Source organism: Pongo abelii, chromosome 20 (assembly GCF_028885655.2).
Source record: "Pongo abelii isolate AG06213 chromosome 20, NHGRI_mPonAbe1-v2.0_pri, whole genome shotgun sequence".
NCBI lineage: Eukaryota > Metazoa > Chordata > Mammalia > Primates > Hominidae > Pongo > Pongo abelii.
In genome coordinates, this window is record NC_072005.2 from 9,722,499 (window position 1) to 9,739,089 (window position 16,591).

General features: G+C 42.0%; 1 pseudogene; it reads right to left on the bottom strand.

The window, feature by feature from the left end:
- Positions 1-11,978: 11,978 nt before the first annotated feature.
- On the bottom strand, positions 11,979-16,268 carry LOC134760754 (zinc finger protein 561-like; annotated as a pseudogene).
- Between the last annotated feature and the right edge of the window lie 323 nt (positions 16,269-16,591).

Sequence of the window (16,591 nt, forward strand, 5' to 3'; positions counted from 1 at the left end):
GAGAGCCCTGAACAGAGATTTACCCACATATTTATTAACAGCAAACCAGTCATTAGCATTGTTTCTATAGATGTTAAATTAACTAAAAGTATCCCTTATGGGAAATGAAGGGATGGGCCGAATTAAAGGAATAGGTTGGGCTAGTTAACTGCAGCAGAAGCATGTCCTTAAGGCACAGATCCCTCATGCTATTGTTTGTGGCTTAAGAATGCCTTTAAGCAGTTTTCCACCCTGGGCTGGCCAGGTGTTCCTTGCCCTCATTCCGGTAAACCCACATAATGGCATTAGGGCCATGATGAACATGTTACAGTGCTGCAGAGAATTTTTTATAGCCAGTTTTGGAGCCAGTTTATGGCCAGATTTTGGGAGGCCTGCTCCCAACATGTCCCACTTCTTTGATTTGCAAATCAATAAAAGCAAAGGGAGTTTTGTCACAGTGAGCTACTTCTTGTAGGAGTCAGGATCCACATCTGCAGACTATACAAAGACAAACAACATGAATTAAAAGCACAATCATCATTGAAATTACAGAGCTTCTAAGTGTTTTTATCCATTTTAATGGGTTACTGGCTGCTAATTTGTCTGCAGCTCCTTTAAGCACCCCAGTTCCTGGCATTAAGGTCAGGTGTGCCTGGGATGCTTTAAATATTTGTTCTTTTAATTTTGCAATATCCAAAAACAAGTTTGTAGAGTGTCCTTTTAGATGCTTTTTTATTTGTGATCTTATTAAGAGTTATTAATACTTTCCACAAATCCTTAATGTTCAGCTCCTACAACTTGCCATATCATTTGAGGTTGAGGTGCCACTATACCGCTATGGTTGCAGATAATAGGAACTCTTGTCATACTTCTTATCATTTCTACCATCTGACCATTTTGTTCAGACCAGCTGAACATAGTGTGGCTGGGGCACACAGACTGAGAGGTGCAATTCAAGCTAAACATCCCCTTAGGGGACAAATCAATAACGATTCCATAGGAATCATTGTGTAGCACCTCTGCCTGTTCTGCAATGCAATTTTCCTAAACAAGTACATTCATTTTTTCTAACTGGGTCCAATCCTGTTTACAAATAGGTTTTTGAGGGCGGTATGCCTCAATTATAGGAGCAGATTTATTATGGTAAATACTGAGATCAGAAAGCATACGTAACTGGGTCATAGAGTGATTTCATCCAGGCATTATTGCCAGCCAAGATTGATCAATATGCCCAATAATTATCATTGTTCTCTGCATCAGCTCTTATTGAAGGAATACTCACGGCAGTGGTGATAACCGCTATCATAGCTACCATTAAATTATTCATTGTGACTGGTTGTCCCACTCTCCTCAGGTTTTCTTCCACCATCTGTGATAGCTTCTTGATCTGTCCCCAGGTGGGTGGCTGTGTATGATGGGTGTTGCTCGTGACAGTTGGGGTCCTCCTCAGCAACAGTCTTGACATGGCTGCAACTGGGGGGTCCTTGGGATTCTCTCAGAGTCTCTTCCTCAGCATCTGCATCTGGCTCATGATAAGATTTCAGGTGTCTTGACGGTATCCAAATTGGCTGTTGATTTTGGCCTGGAGAAACACAAGAATAACCTCTACCCTAAGTTATTATTTTACCTATTTCCCATCTTTTTGTTATTGGATCTCTCCACCAAATCAGTTGTTCTCTTTCTGTCTTTGCAGCTGGTTTCTGTAGATGCTGTGCAGCTGCTGATAACATCTGGCCTTTGGGCAGGTTCAAAAAATTTAATGTTAATAATGCTAGATTCAGGTGTATCTGCATACACCTGCATACAGGTTCCATATTCTCTGTCTCCCCTTTTCTGCTTTTGCAACTGCTGTTTTAGGGAGAGATTCATTCTTTCCACTATGGCTTGTCCTTGAGAATTGTATGGGATACCAGTAATGTGTTTAATACTCCACATAGAGAAAAATATAGCTAGAGATTGACTAGTATAGCCTGGGGCATTATCTGTTTTAATAGAAGCTGGAATGCCCATCACCACAAAACACTGCAAAAGATGATGTTTCAGACAGGCCAAAGACTCTCCTGATTGGCAGGTAGCCCAGATAAAGTGAGAAAAGTGGTCCACACATACACGTATATAAGCTAGTCTCCCAAACGAAGGAACATGTATGACATCCATTTGCCAAAGAGAGTCAGGTTCCAATCTTCAAGGATTAACTTCTCCTGTAAAAGATGAGGAATGTACCATTTGGCAAGTTGGGCATCACTGGATAATATTTTTAGCTTCATTCCAGGTAATGCTGTATCTGCGTTTGAGACCAGAGGCATTAACATGGGTTAAATTGTGAAAATGTCTAGCATTAGATATTGCATTAGCAACTAGGCGATCACCCATTTGATTCCCTTCAGTCAAAGGTCCTGGAAGAGGTGTATGAGCCCTAATGTGACTGATGTAAAAAGGGTGCATTCTACTTCTAACTGCTGTTTGCAATTGGGTAAATAAAGTCATCAGTTGTTCATCTGTATGAAATCATAACTGAGCATTTTCAATTAACTGTACGGAATGAACCACTATGAAGAATCAGAAATCATATTAATAGGCATATCAAAAGCAGTCAATATCTCAATTACTGCTAGAAGCTCCGCTTTTTGAGCTGAAGTATAGAACGTCTGGAAAACTTCACTTTTTGAGCCAAAATAAGAAGCTTTACCATTACTAGACCAATCTGTAATAACATTCTCAGCACCTTCAATTGGTTTAAATTTAGTTATTTTGGGGAGAATCCAATTAGTTAATTTCAAAAACTGAAACAGCTTCATTTTAGGAAAATGATTATCAAGAATACCAACAAAGTCAGCTAAAGGGGTTTGACAAGTAAGACTATTTATAAAACCTTGCTGTATTTGTGCCTTCATGAGAGGGACAATAATTTTTCCAGGATCATATCCATGTAATTTAACAATCCAAGTTCTCCCAATCCCTATCATAATAGCGATTTGATCTAAATAAGGAGTTAGAGTCCACGAATTAGTATGTAGAAGAAAAAGCCACTCTACTAAGTCCTGTTCTTGGACAATAACACCAGTAAGTGAATGCTGAATTGAAAAAATTAGCAAATCTAGGTCTTCTCTGGATCTATTCTATTTATTTGAGCTTTATGGACTTGCTTCTCAATCTGCTGTAACTCTACCTCAGCCTCCTTTGTTAATTGCCAAGGGCTAGTGAGACTAGGATTTCCTCTAAGGATAGAAAACAGATTACTCATGGCATAGGTAGGAATGCCTAGAGCAGGTCATATCCAACTAATGTCCCCTAGTAATTTTCAAAAGTCATCTAATGTTTTTAATTGATCCCTACATATGGTTACTTTCTGTGGCACAATGGTAGTGTCATTTACTAAGGTCCCCAAGTAGGAGTAAGGAGTAGTAGTAGTCTGAATTTTGTCAGGAGCTATAATTAAACCAGCACAAGAAATTGAATTTTGCAAGTGATCATAACATCGGAGTAATATTTCTCGAATGGGGGCAGCACAAAGTATATCATCCACATAATGAATAATGTAACACCAAAAATTTTTTACGAGTAGGTTCAATTGCTTGCCCCACATACGTCTGGCAAATTGTTGGACTGTTTAACATGCCCTGTGGCAACACTTTCCAATGATAACACTTAGCAGGCTGCAGGTTGTTTACTGCAGGAATTGTAAATGCAAACCCTTCACAGTCTTGCTCAGCTAAAGGGATAGTAAAGAAACAGTCTTTTAAATCTATGACTATTAAAGGCCAATTTTTTGGAATTATAGCAGGAGAAGGCAATCCTGGCTGTAATGCTCCCATAGGTTGTATAACTGAATTGATAGATCTTAAGTCAGTTAACATTCTCCATTTACCTGATTTTTTCTTAATTAAGAAAACTGGAGAATTCCAAGGGGAAAATGTTGGAGCTATGTGCCTATTTTCTAATTGTTCAGTAACTAATTTCTCTAAAGCCTCCAGTTTCTCTTTACTTAGTGGCCATTGTTCTATCCAAATTGGCTTATCTGTTAACCATTTTAAAGGTATAGCTTCTGGAGTCTTAACAATGGCTGCCATCAAAAATGATATCCTAATCTTTGGTGGGAACTTTGTCTTTCCACTTGAAGTGGCTTTTTCAAACTTTGCAAATTTTTTTCTAGTCCCATACCAGGGACATACCCAATTTCATGCATCATATGTTGATTTTGAGGGCTATATAATTGTTCTGGAATTAGAACTTGTGCTCCCCATTGTTGTAATAAATCTCTTCCCCATACATTTATAGGTACATAAGTTATAATTGGTTGAATAGTCCCAGGTTGTCCATCGGGCCCTTCACAATGCAAAATATAACTATTTTGATATACTTCAGGGTCTTTACCAACTCCAACTATGTTAAATTGAGCAGGTTGAATTGGCCACGTGGATGGCCAGTGCTGTAGAGAAATATTGAAATGTCAGCTCCTGTGTCTACCAAACCTTTAAATTTCTTTCCCTGAATAGTTATTTCACAGGCAGGAAGTTTATCAGTAATTTGATTTACCCAATAAGCTGCTTTGCCTTGTTTATTTGTGCTTCCAAATCCTCCTGTTCACTTAATTGCACTTTTCCCCATTCCCACATGTGGCACAATCAGGGGCTGTGCTATGCACTCTCCTGGCTCTGCTTTATAGGGAACAGAAGTAGATATAACAATTTGAATTTCCCCATTGTAATCTGAATCAATGACTCCTGTATGTATTTGTACACCTTTTAAACTTAAACTAGGCCTTCCTAAAAGTAATCCTATTGTCCCTGTTGGCAAGGGTCCACAGACTCCTTTTGGGACCTTTTGCAAGTGTTCCCCAGGCAGAAGGCTTACAGCTTTTGTGCAGCATAAATCTACTGCAGCACTACCAGCTGTGGTGGGGGACAGACATCATATGGGGGTGAGGGAATGGCCTGAGTTAGAAATGCCCTGCTTTAGAATGGGGCCCAGGACAGGCCCTTCATGGTGTTTCCTGAAATCGGGTTACCATCTTTATCAAACATAGAGTGACATTGATTAGCCCAATGTTTTCCTTTTTTACATTTTGGACATATTTCAGGATCAGCAGTTTTCTTTTTTCCCCTCTCTGGCAGGCTGACTCGCTGATTTTTTTTACATTCTTTTTTAGTATGACCATGCTTCCCACAGTTAAAACAAGCTCTAGGAAATGGAATATTTCCTTTATCCACTCTCAGTCCTGCCATTGCCTGTGCCAACGAAGTAGCTTTATGTAGATTACATCCAATACCATTGCAAGCCTTGATATAATCAACTAAATGTGCTTTCCTGAATTTAAAAGGAAAAGGCTCAAATGTAGCTATAATATTTCTGTGTTGATCTGGGGGGTGTATTCTAACAGGGAACTGCCAAGCCTCTAAATCACCCCTCATCTAGCTTGCTGAATTCCTGCCTGAGCTCAAACAGTCACTGGGGCAACTAATTTTCACCCAGTGTCCTCCAGAAAAGAAAGATCTGGAGGGTCTTTTTCTTCAAAATAATAATGAGGGGGTGCAGAAGGGTAGAGATGAACCTCTCCCTCCTTTGCCACTTTAGCTTTAGCTGGCAAATAAACCTGCTCTGTAACCTCTTCTGTTACTTCGTTATACTCTAGTTCCTCCTCATCATCAGTGTGAAAAAGCTCCAAGGTGAAATGAACCAGACCCCACACCTGTCCCATTGTTACCCTGATGCTTCCAAGCTCCCCTTCTTACTCACCATGGGGATTGCTTCAAGAGTGCTCGGGTGTCCTCCAGCTAGTTTTCCATTCCAACTATTGCTCTGGTGACGCTTCGACCTGGATTCAAGCCCCCACGATGGACGCCACTTGCCGAAACCAGCTCAGTCAGGGAGACCCTAACCCAGTGGTTCTAGAGGAATTAAAGACACACACACAGAAATATAGAGGTGTGAAGTGGGAAATCAAGGGTCTCACAGCCTTCAGAGCTGAGAGCCCTGAACAGAGATTTACCCACGTATTTATTAACAGCAAAGCAGTCATTAGTATTTTCTGTATACATGTCAAATTAACTAAAAGTATCCCTTATGGGAAATGAAGGGATGGGCCGAATTAAAGGAATAGGTTGGGCTAGTTAATTGCAGCAGAAGCATGTCCTTAAGGCACAGATCGCTCATGCTATTGTTTGTGGCTTAAGAATGCCTTTAAGTGGTTTTCCACCCTGGGCTGGCCAGGTGTTCCTTGCCCTCATTCCGGTAAACCCACACCCTTCCAGCATGGACATTAGGGCCATTATGAACATGTTACAGTACTGCAGAGATTTTGTTTATGGCCAGTTTGGGGGCCAGTTTATGGCCACATTTTGAGAGGCCTGCTCCCAACAGAGAGGAAACAGGGGATGACAGAGAGAGAGAGAAAAAGAGAGAGTGCAAATGAGATAGAGACAAAAAAAACACCCTGTGAGTCTAAAAATAAAAAATGTAGAGAGAAACAAAAAAATTAGAGACAGAGATAGAAGGAGAGAATGAGTGAGAAAGAGACTAAAAGAGACAGAGATCAGACAGGGACACAGAAAGTGAGACTAAGGAGAGAAATAGTGTAAAAGAGAGAGGAGGCCAGGTGTGGTGGCTCACACCTGTAATCCCAGCACTTTGGGAGGCTGAGGCAGGTGGATCAGGAGGTCAAGAGATCGAGACTATCCTGGCCAACATGGTGAAACCCTGTCTCTACTAAAAATACAAAACATTAGCTGGGTGTGGTGGCCACCACCTGTAATCTCAGCTACTTGGGAGGCTGAGGCCGGAGAATCACTTGAACCCAGGAGGTGGAGGTTGCAGTGAGCCGAGATCGCACCGTTGCACTCCAGCCTAGGCAAAAAGAGTGAAACTCCATCTCCAAAAAAAAAAAAAAAAAGGCAAAAAAAAAAGAGAGAGGAAAAGACAGGAGACAAAGAGACAAAAAGTGAGTGAGCAGGTGAGAAGAGAGTTTGAGAACTATGAGAGACAGCAACTAGTAGACAAAGGAGGCAGGAGACTGCTTGGGTGCCACAGCACCCACACCATCCTCTTGTCCCCTGTCATTTGGACCCAATCAATAGCTGACCCTTGATAGAGGAGAGCAGACCTCGCAACAGCCTGAGCCTGGGCAGCAGTGCCTCCACCATCTCCCTACTCAGCAGCCTAAGTCCCAAGATATATGTGATGCAATTCTCAGAGTCTATGGATGTGTAAAAATTTATACTCTGGCAAACAATTTACAGATAGTTGCCTAATATATACATACATACATATATATACACACACACTAACAAGCAAACTCTAAGAAAGTCACCCCTTGGAGGAAGGGAGCCAGGATTAAGGTCATTCTAAAGTGTCCAAATTGATTACACCAAAATGGCCCCAAATTTGTTGCCAAAAATACCTACTAGTAATAGTAAATCACCTTGCTCACTAGGTAGAGGCTATTCTCTTTTCAAGTGCAACCGCCAGTAATGTAGTTAAAGCATTAATTGAAAATATTTTACCCAAGTTTAGATTAATAGAAAATATTGATTCAGATAATAAGACTCATTTCACTGCACATGCCTTTAAAAAATTAGCCCAAGTACTAAACATAACATAAAAATACCATACCCCCGGCACCCACCTTCATCAGGAAGAGTATAAAAAAAAAACTCTAAAAATTCACCTAACCAAATTAGTTTTAGAGATTCGGTTACCATAGACTAAATGCCTCCCCATTGCCTTGTTAAGAGTCAGGACGGCCCCTTGGAAAGATGTTGGCTTATTCCCTTATGAAATGCTGTATGGGTTGCCTTATTTACACTCCACTGCTGATATTCCTACATTCGAAACAAACAAACAAAAAATCAGTTTTGCAAAAACTATATACTTAGTCTACCTTCCACTCTCTCTTCCCTCAGAACTAGAGGCCTTTTAGCACAGGCACCACCCCTGGAGTTCCCAGCACACCTGCATCAACGTGGAGACCACGTTTTCATTAAGAGCTAGAGGGAAGCAAAACACGAAGTGGCTTTGGGAAGGACCCTTCCTAGTTCTTCTAACCACTGAGACCACAGTTGAAACAGCAAAGAGGATGGACCCATCACACCCAGGTCAAAAAAGCACCACCCCCTCCAGAATCAGGGACAGTTATTCCAGGGCCAACCCCAAACAAGCTAAAGCTAAAACGGGTTTAAATCCTCTTATGATGCAACTCTTTTTTTTCCCCTTCTATTACTAATCCTCTCATCATTAATGTAACTAAGTCAAGTTCACCCCAAACTATTACTTTTAATGCTTGCCTTTTGATGCTCTGTGGAGATTTACCAAGCCAGAGGCAACACTCCACTTCAGAAAAGTATCTTTGTCCTTCCTAGCTCTCCTCAGACTAAAAATCTGTTAACTAGGATAAGTTAGTTTAAAAATAGTTTGACAAAGATTCCAGTATAAACTGGAATCTTGTCCTCCTAGAGCAGAGCTTCTCTGCCAATGTTGGTCCAATGGTCTATAAAATACTAAAGAACAAGGATAGATTGCCCTGACTAGTACTTGCAGTTTCTTAAAACCACATATTTATTTTACTAAAGCAGTTACCCCTCCCAATTGTCAGCTGAACCAACATGATCCAGTACAGATTACCATCTCTGCTCCCCAGAGTTCTTCCCCTTCATTAAGCCGTTTCTATAGTATAAGAGCAGAAGTATCAGGGAAGGACCCCTTAGGATCCTTTAAAATGCACTTCATTGTTTCCCCACCTCCTGCACCCCCTTCTCCCTCTCCAAAGTTCTCTGCTAATCAAATCTTTTCTCGTTATATACCCAATGATAAAACCAAAGTACCTGTTATAGAGGTTAAAAATTTAAAACAAACTATAGCAATTAAACAGGGTATCAAGACACAAATGCTTGGCTGGAATTGATTAAATATTCTGTTCACATGCTAAACAAAAGCGACAGTTACACTTGTGTGACAGGCAAGCCAGAGACCCAGATTGTCCCCTTTCCACTTGGGTGGTCCTCTCATGGACTGGGCATAAGCTGTATGGTAGCTGGGCATAAACAGTATTGTAGCTGTATGTTAGCCCCCTTCCAAAACCCCACAGCCTGGGGCGATGAGTCATGCAAAACTCTTTCACTGCTGTTCCTTGAGGTCAACAGCCCTAAGAGTCAGCCCCCAAGGGCCATCTGGCCTTCAGTCCCTAATATTAACTTCACCTCGTGCCTTTCACTGCAGGGGGAAATGTTAGCACTCCTTGGAGACTTAACAGAGTGCAGTGAAACCAAGCCTTTTCAAGAGCTTACCAATCAGTCTTTGTTCATCCCCAAGCAGTTGTGTAGTGGTATTGCAAGGGACTATTGCTGGGTACTCTGCCAGGCCATTAGAGTGGCACTTATGCTCTAGGCCTTTTCCAGGTGAAAAGGCCATCCTTTTCCCCCTCGCATTTCATCAACCAAGAAAGATAATGGTAAAACACCATAAAAACAAAAAATGCTCTCCGTGAGTCCTTTAATCCTCACGTTTATGTAAATACTATCGAGGTTCCACAAAGAGTACCAAATAAATTTAAGGCCCATAATCAAGTAGCTGCAGGGTTTGAGTCTATATTGTTCTGGTAGTTGACTATAAATAAAAATGTATGTTAAATAAATTACATCTATTACAACCAGCAACAATGTAATTATACTAAAGATGTTATTTAAAAAAAGGTCAACAATTAAGGCTCATCAGTCAAATGACTTGAGAAAATAAAATAGCATTAAATATAATACTAGCAAAAAAAAGAGGTAGAGTTTGTGTCATAATTAAAACTCAATGTTGTACTTTTATCCCTAATAGCACTGCCACCAATGAATCATAACAAAAGCACTACAAGGCCTTACTACTTTGTCCAATAAGCTAGCTAAAATTTCTAAAATAAATAATCACTTCACTAATTTATTGAAAAATGGTTTAGCAAGTTAAAAGGACTTATGTCCTAAATCCTCACTTCCCTTGCTATTATACTAAATATGATCATTCTTGGTAAGTGTTGTATTATCCCTTGCATCCATAGGCTAATTCAGAGGCTTATAAAAACAGCTCTCATTAAAACCTTCCCCAATTCTCTCCCACCCTATTCAGACAAACTTTTCCTTCTAGATAATAATTTTTAAAAAATTTGACAAATTCAAGCCACGTTAAATAAATTTAAAGAAGGAAGTGTATAAATTCAAGAGGGGTTAAATTGTTAAAAACAAGTAGTTCAAACAGTTCCTCTTCAAAGAGTTTCACTTTGTTACAAACAAGGTGTTCTTCTCCATGAGGTCTTCACTTCCTTGTTCTGTCTCTCCTGAAGTCTTATTTCCCTGGTCTAAATAATTCTTGCCTGCCAATCTATCAGCCCCTCCTGCCCTGCTGTGCTCAGGCATGCCCGCCAGGAAATCACCCCTTCCCTGCTGTAACAGCTTTACTCGCAGAAACTGTTCTTCCGTGCGCTCTTCTAATTAGCTAATTACATTTAGCTTAGACTGTGCGGCCCACCCCAACCAACAGGGGAATGAAACAGCAACTAAGGCCAACAGCGTTAGGGATTAAAAACCCTCTCCATTAAAAATGCTCTGCATTGTGTGATGTGCTCTCGCCATTCCTCCATCCACAAGATGCACCGTTCTGTAGAAGTAAATTTGCCTAGCTGAGAAAACTTATATTCAAATGCTATTTCTTCTGTGGCACTAAAAATTTGTTCCAACAATAGATTTCTGTGGTTTTAACCTCACTTATTTAAAATTAAATGGATTTGTAAGCCATTTGGTCTGTGGTATTTTGTTATGGTGTCCTGAGCTAAGGCAGATTTTGTACTGAGAAGTAGAGGTACTGCAATTAAAAACAAACAAATAAAAAAACTAAAAATGTGAAGCAGCTTTGAAACTGACAAATGAGTAAAGGCTTGAAAAGTTCTGATGTGCAAGCTGGAAATAAGGTTGATAAGGGTGATTCTGGTGAGGTGTCACTGGGGAATGAGGAACATGTTATTGGAAAATGAAGAAAAGACAACCCTTGATATGAAGTGGTGAAGAACTTGGCAGAACTGTATTCTAGCATTTTGTGGAAGGTAGAGCTTGGGAGAGATAAAATTGAGTATTTATCACTAAGATCTGTAATTAAAGTGTTAAAGGACACAGGAAGCTTCATTCTTCCTCACTGCTTAAAGGAAAATGCAAAAGAGGAGACTTGAATTGCAGAATAAATTGTTAAGGAAAAAGAAACCAGAACTTGGAGATTTGGAAAATTCTCAGTCTATTCATACTGCAAAAATTAGAAAACTTGTACTGAAGAGAATCCTGAAAGTGTGGCTAAATAATCATCTCATAAACAGACCATGAGTGGGATTCATGGGCTATATCAGCCATCTTAAGAGAAATGAGGAGAGAGACTGGATTATACTAGAAGAGACACTGCCACTTACATTGTGCCACCTAAAATAGACAGAGAAGGCAGAACAGAACAGGCAAGGCTGTCACAGTTCTTAGATTTTACAAGAAGCGGTCACAGAAATAATCAGCTGTGAAAGTGTACTGGCAGTAAAAGATGGTTTCATTCCTGCCATGCTCTGCAGGATCCCTGGGAACAGAGGAGGCTTTTGGAGGAACATCTTTTAACAACCCAACTCTGGGGCCTACATTATCTTGGCTTCTAGTAAATTTTGACATGAATGTGCCACTGGCAGCCACTAACCAACAGGGGCTGGGACCAATCCGCATGATTTATCTCATATAGAATTTGTGAATGCTATGATCCTAGGCATCTAATCAGCAAGGTGAGGCAGCCTGCAGTACTGACCTCACCATCCATGACCCTTCTTCACAGATGCCCAGACTCAGGCAACCATGAAGTTGTATTCAGAAGCTGTAGGTTTAATTTCAGACCCTCGGGATGGCATCTAAGACCAATCCATGAGCCATTACAACCCTCACAAGGCATTTAGGACAAATCTGATAATCTTTTGGTGTCACTGCCAATAATTAAAGATGGCAACCAATGAGCTAAATGGTAACACTCATACCCTTACATTCATAGGGTTTCTCCCCAGTGTGAATTCTTTTTTTTGAAATGAAGTCTCACTCTGTTGCCCAGGCTGGAGTGCAGTGGCTCAATCGATCTTGGCTCACTGCAACCTCTGCCTCCAAGGTTCAAGCGATTCTCCTGCCTCAGCGTCCTGAGTAGCTGGGACTACAGGTGCGTGCCACCATGCCTGGCAAATTTTTTGTACTTTTAGTAGAGATGGGGTTTCACCGTGTTAACCAGGATGGTCTCAGATCTCCTGACCTCGTGATCCAACCACCTCGGCCTCCCAAAGTGCTGAGATTACAGGCATGAGCCACTGCGCCCAGCCATGAATTATTTTATGTCTACCTAGGTGTGAGGAAACAATAAATGCTTTCCCACATTCTTTACATATGAAGGGTTTCTCTCCAGTATGAGTTTGCAGGTGAATATTAAGGGATGAGGAATATATAAATGCTTACCCACATATCTTGCATACAAAGGGCTTTTATCCACAATGAGTTTTCAAATGTTAAGTATGATGGGAAGAAGTAATGAAGGTTTTTCCACATCCAACACATTCATAAGGCTTCTCTCCCATCTGAATTATTGTATGTTGAGTAAGGCCTGAGGATCTAGTGAAGGCTTTTCCACATTCATTACACTGATAGGGTTTCTCTTCACTGTGGCTTCGTAAGTGTATAGCAAGGCCCGTGTACTGAGTGAAGGCTTTCCCACATTCCTTACATTCATAGGGTTTTAACCCAGTGTGAGATCTTACATGTTCAGTAAGTTGAGTTGTTCTAGTGAAGGCTTTCCCACATTCTGTATATTTGTGTGGTTTTTACTCCAGTGTGAGTTTGAATGTGATCATTAAGATATGAGGAATTTCTAAAGGAAATTCCACATTCTTTACAATCAAAGGACTTCTCCTCTTTATGAGTTTTCACATGTGCAGAAAGTTGAGAAAAATTAGTGAAGGATTTCCCATATTTCTTAGTCTTTTTGGATTTCTTTCCAGTATGAACTGTTACACACTGCTTTAGATGTGAGAAGGGTGCGGTGTCTCTCCCACATTCCTGAAATTCAGAGTTTCTCACCAGTGTGAATTCCCATGTGATTATCAAGGCTTGCAAAACACTTAAAGCCTTTTCCACATTCCTTACATTTGTACGGTTGTCTTGCATTGAGAACTTCAAGATGTTCAGCAAGGCCTGGAGTTAGGGTGAAGACTTTTCCACATGGATTAAATTTAGAAAGTTCCTGTCCAAAGAGGCTTCCTTGTGTAGACTGAGGATGTCTTTTCCATAACAATTACCCTCAGAAGTGTTCCCTCCATTCTGAGCTCTCATGTGTGTCTTAAGGGAAAACCATTCCCTGAAGACCTCTTCACAATTCTTACAGAGTTTCCATCCACTGTAGCTTCTTGTCTGCTGATGAGGGGATAAAGGATTTCAAACATTTTCTGACATATTAAGAGATTTCACCCATTTGAACACAGAAACATTATTTTAATGACAATTATTGTTTTACTTTTCAATGATTAATTTTTTTTTGAGACAAAGTCTTGTTCTATCTCCCAGGCTGGAATGCAGTGGCACAATCTGGGCTAACTGAAACCTCCACCTCCCAGGCTCAAGCGATCCTCATGCCTCAGTCTCCCAAGTAGCTGGGAATACAGGTGCTGCTAATGCACCCGGCTAATCTGTACCAAGTCAGCCACAAACGCCGGCCCTTGTTCTGAGCTGATTCATAAGGGCAGTCCAAACTCAGGAATAAGATCTCAGAGAAGTACACGGGTTACCTCATAGACCTTTTCAGTTCATGTTGGATGAGCCTCCACCCCCCCAGTGTAAGTACACACAAGAACCAGCAAATACTTGTTACCTCCACATTTCGGCATTTCTGTGAAATCCACCTGAAGATCCTCAAAAGGAGCCACTCCATAAGCTTGTATGCCGGGTGGAACATTGGGGCCTTGCCTCGAATTGTGCTGTCAGCAAGTAACGCACCATTGTGCTACTGCTTTGCAAGGGCTGGCAAGTGTGAGATGTAGAAGTACCGGCCTAACAATTTTTCAAGTGACTCTTGACCTAGATGAGTGGTTTCGTGCATGGCCAATACGATTGTGGCTCCCAGCAACTGCAGCACAGCTACTCTCCCATCTGGCAGTCTGTTCCATCCTCCTTTTATTACTTGCCCCCCTTCTGCATGGAAGAAGTCTTTTTCTTCGTTAGAATAGGTAGGTACCAGGTCAGGTGTTTGAGGGAGTAAGGGGGCTGCTACCGATGCCCAGTAATGGGTAGATGCTGCTTTTTGAGTTTCTGAATCAGCTCGAGAGTTTCCCAAGGCCACTGAGGTGGAAGCTAGCTGGTGTCCCCTGCAGTGCATGACTGCCACCTTCTGAGGTTTCCACACTGCCTCTAATAATTGTAGAATATCTTGTTGATATTTTATGTCCCTTCCCCCCAGAGTTTAACAGGCCCTTTTCCTTATATAATGCTCCATGCTCCATGCACTTGGAGGATTAGAAAGGCATATCGAGAGTCAGTATAGATGTTTACAGTCTTACCTTCACTGAGTTCTAGAGCCCAAGTTAAAGCAATGAGCTCAGGCTTCCGGGTTGAAGCGCCCTGTGGCAACGGTTTGGCTTCAGTGACAGCATCCAAAGTTAACACCACATATCTTGCACATCTTTCTCCTTGTGGGTTGATGAAGCTGCTCCCGTCCATGTATAACTCCCAGTGTACTGATGCCTATGGCTGGTCCCAAAGGTCAGGTCTGCTAGAATAAACTGAGTCCAACACCTCTACACAGTTATGCTTGACTGGGCTCTCTGATACTGGAAGCAGGGTGGCGGGACTTAGGGTGTTACAGATTTCAATGGTTATGTGGGGATTTTCACGTACCAAGCTTTGGTACTTGGTTAATCTAGCATTTGTTAGCCAATGATGTCCTTTGGTATTCATCAAGGTTACCACAGTATGGGGGACCTTTATATTCAGGTTTTGCCCAAGGATTAGTTTATCTGCTTCTTGTGCTAACAGGGCTGTTGTTGCCAGGGCTGTTAGACATGGTGGCCAGTTTTTGGAAACCCCATCTAGTTGTTTTGAGAGATAGGCCACTGGCCTTATCCAGGGCCCCACGGTCTGGGTTAAAACTCCCACTGCCATTTTTTCTCTTTCTGACACATAGAGTGTAAAGGGCTTTGTGAAATCTGGTAGTCCTAGGGCTGGGGCCAACGTAAGTTTTTCCTTTAACTTACAAAAGGCTTGCTGTTGTAGAGGCCCCTGTTCAAAAGACTCCTTGTCGCCCCCCTTAGTAACCCTGTACAAAGGTTTGGCTAGTACTGCAAAGTTTGGAATCCATAATCTACAAAACCCCACAGCTCCTAGGAATTCCCTTACATGCCTTCTGGTTTTAGGTTCCGGTAGGCTGCAGATGACCTGCTTTCTTTCGGACCCCAAGGTGTGCTCCCCTTTCCGAATAGTGAATCCCAGGTAGCGTACCTGCTGTCTGCAGATCTTAGCTTTCTTCTTGGACACTTTATACCCACAGTCTTCCAGGTGCCAAAGCAGGGCATCCGTCCCTTTTTTGCTCCCGACTGCTGTGGAGTGTCCCAGCAGAAGGTCATCCACGTACAGGAGCAAGACGCAGCCTAGGTCTTTAGCAGGAAACTTTTGCAGGTCTCGAGCCAGGGCCTCCCTGAAGATAGTAGAGGAGTTCTTGAACCCTTGGGGAAGCCAGGTCCACGTGTACTGAGTAGCGACACCTGACTCCAGATCTTCCCATTGAAAGACAAACAGCTAGTCTGATGCTAAAGAAGGCGTCTTTTAAGTCCAGACAGGTAAACCAGCTGTCCTCAGCTGGCAGCAGCTCTAACAATGCCTAAGGGTTAGAAACTGTTGGTGCAGAGTCACTGTAGCTTGGTTGACCAAGCACAAGTCCTGTGCTGGCTAGTAGTCCTTGGTCCCTGGCTTAGGGACAGGCAGGAGGGGGGTGTTCCATGGAGACTGGCAAGGAACTATAACTCCACAGGCTTTCACGCACCTGAGATGAACTTGGATTCCTTCAAGATCTTCTCTGGGAACTGGATACTGCTTTTGTCTAACTGGTTGGGCCCCAGGCTTAACTTCTATGAGTATGGGGGCTTGGTTGACTGCCAGTTCCAGAAGATTATCCTTTGCCCATACTCGAGGCCATTGTTTAGCTAGAGCTGGTTTTATCTCTTGGCCTGGCTCAGTTAGAAAAAGTCTCCATTGTTCTTCCTTGGGGACTGTAAGGGCCATGATAACTCCTGTTCCTGGTAATTTTAGATGTAAAGAGCCCTGTTTTGTAAAGGAGATGGTGGCTCTTAGCTTGCTAAGCAAGTCTCTTCCCGGCAAGGGCAAGGGACAGTCAGGTATGTACAAGAACTGGTGAACTATTTCATGTACCCCCACCGCGGCGGTCCATGGTAGACAGAAAGCCTGCTTAGTGGAAACTCCTGTTGCTCTGATTGTATCAGTGGTTTTCTTGGATAAGGGGGCGACCAGGGTGGTCACTACTGAATGTTCGGCACCAGTATCAACCAAAAACTTAATGTCCTTGCCCCCAATTGTAATCCTGACCG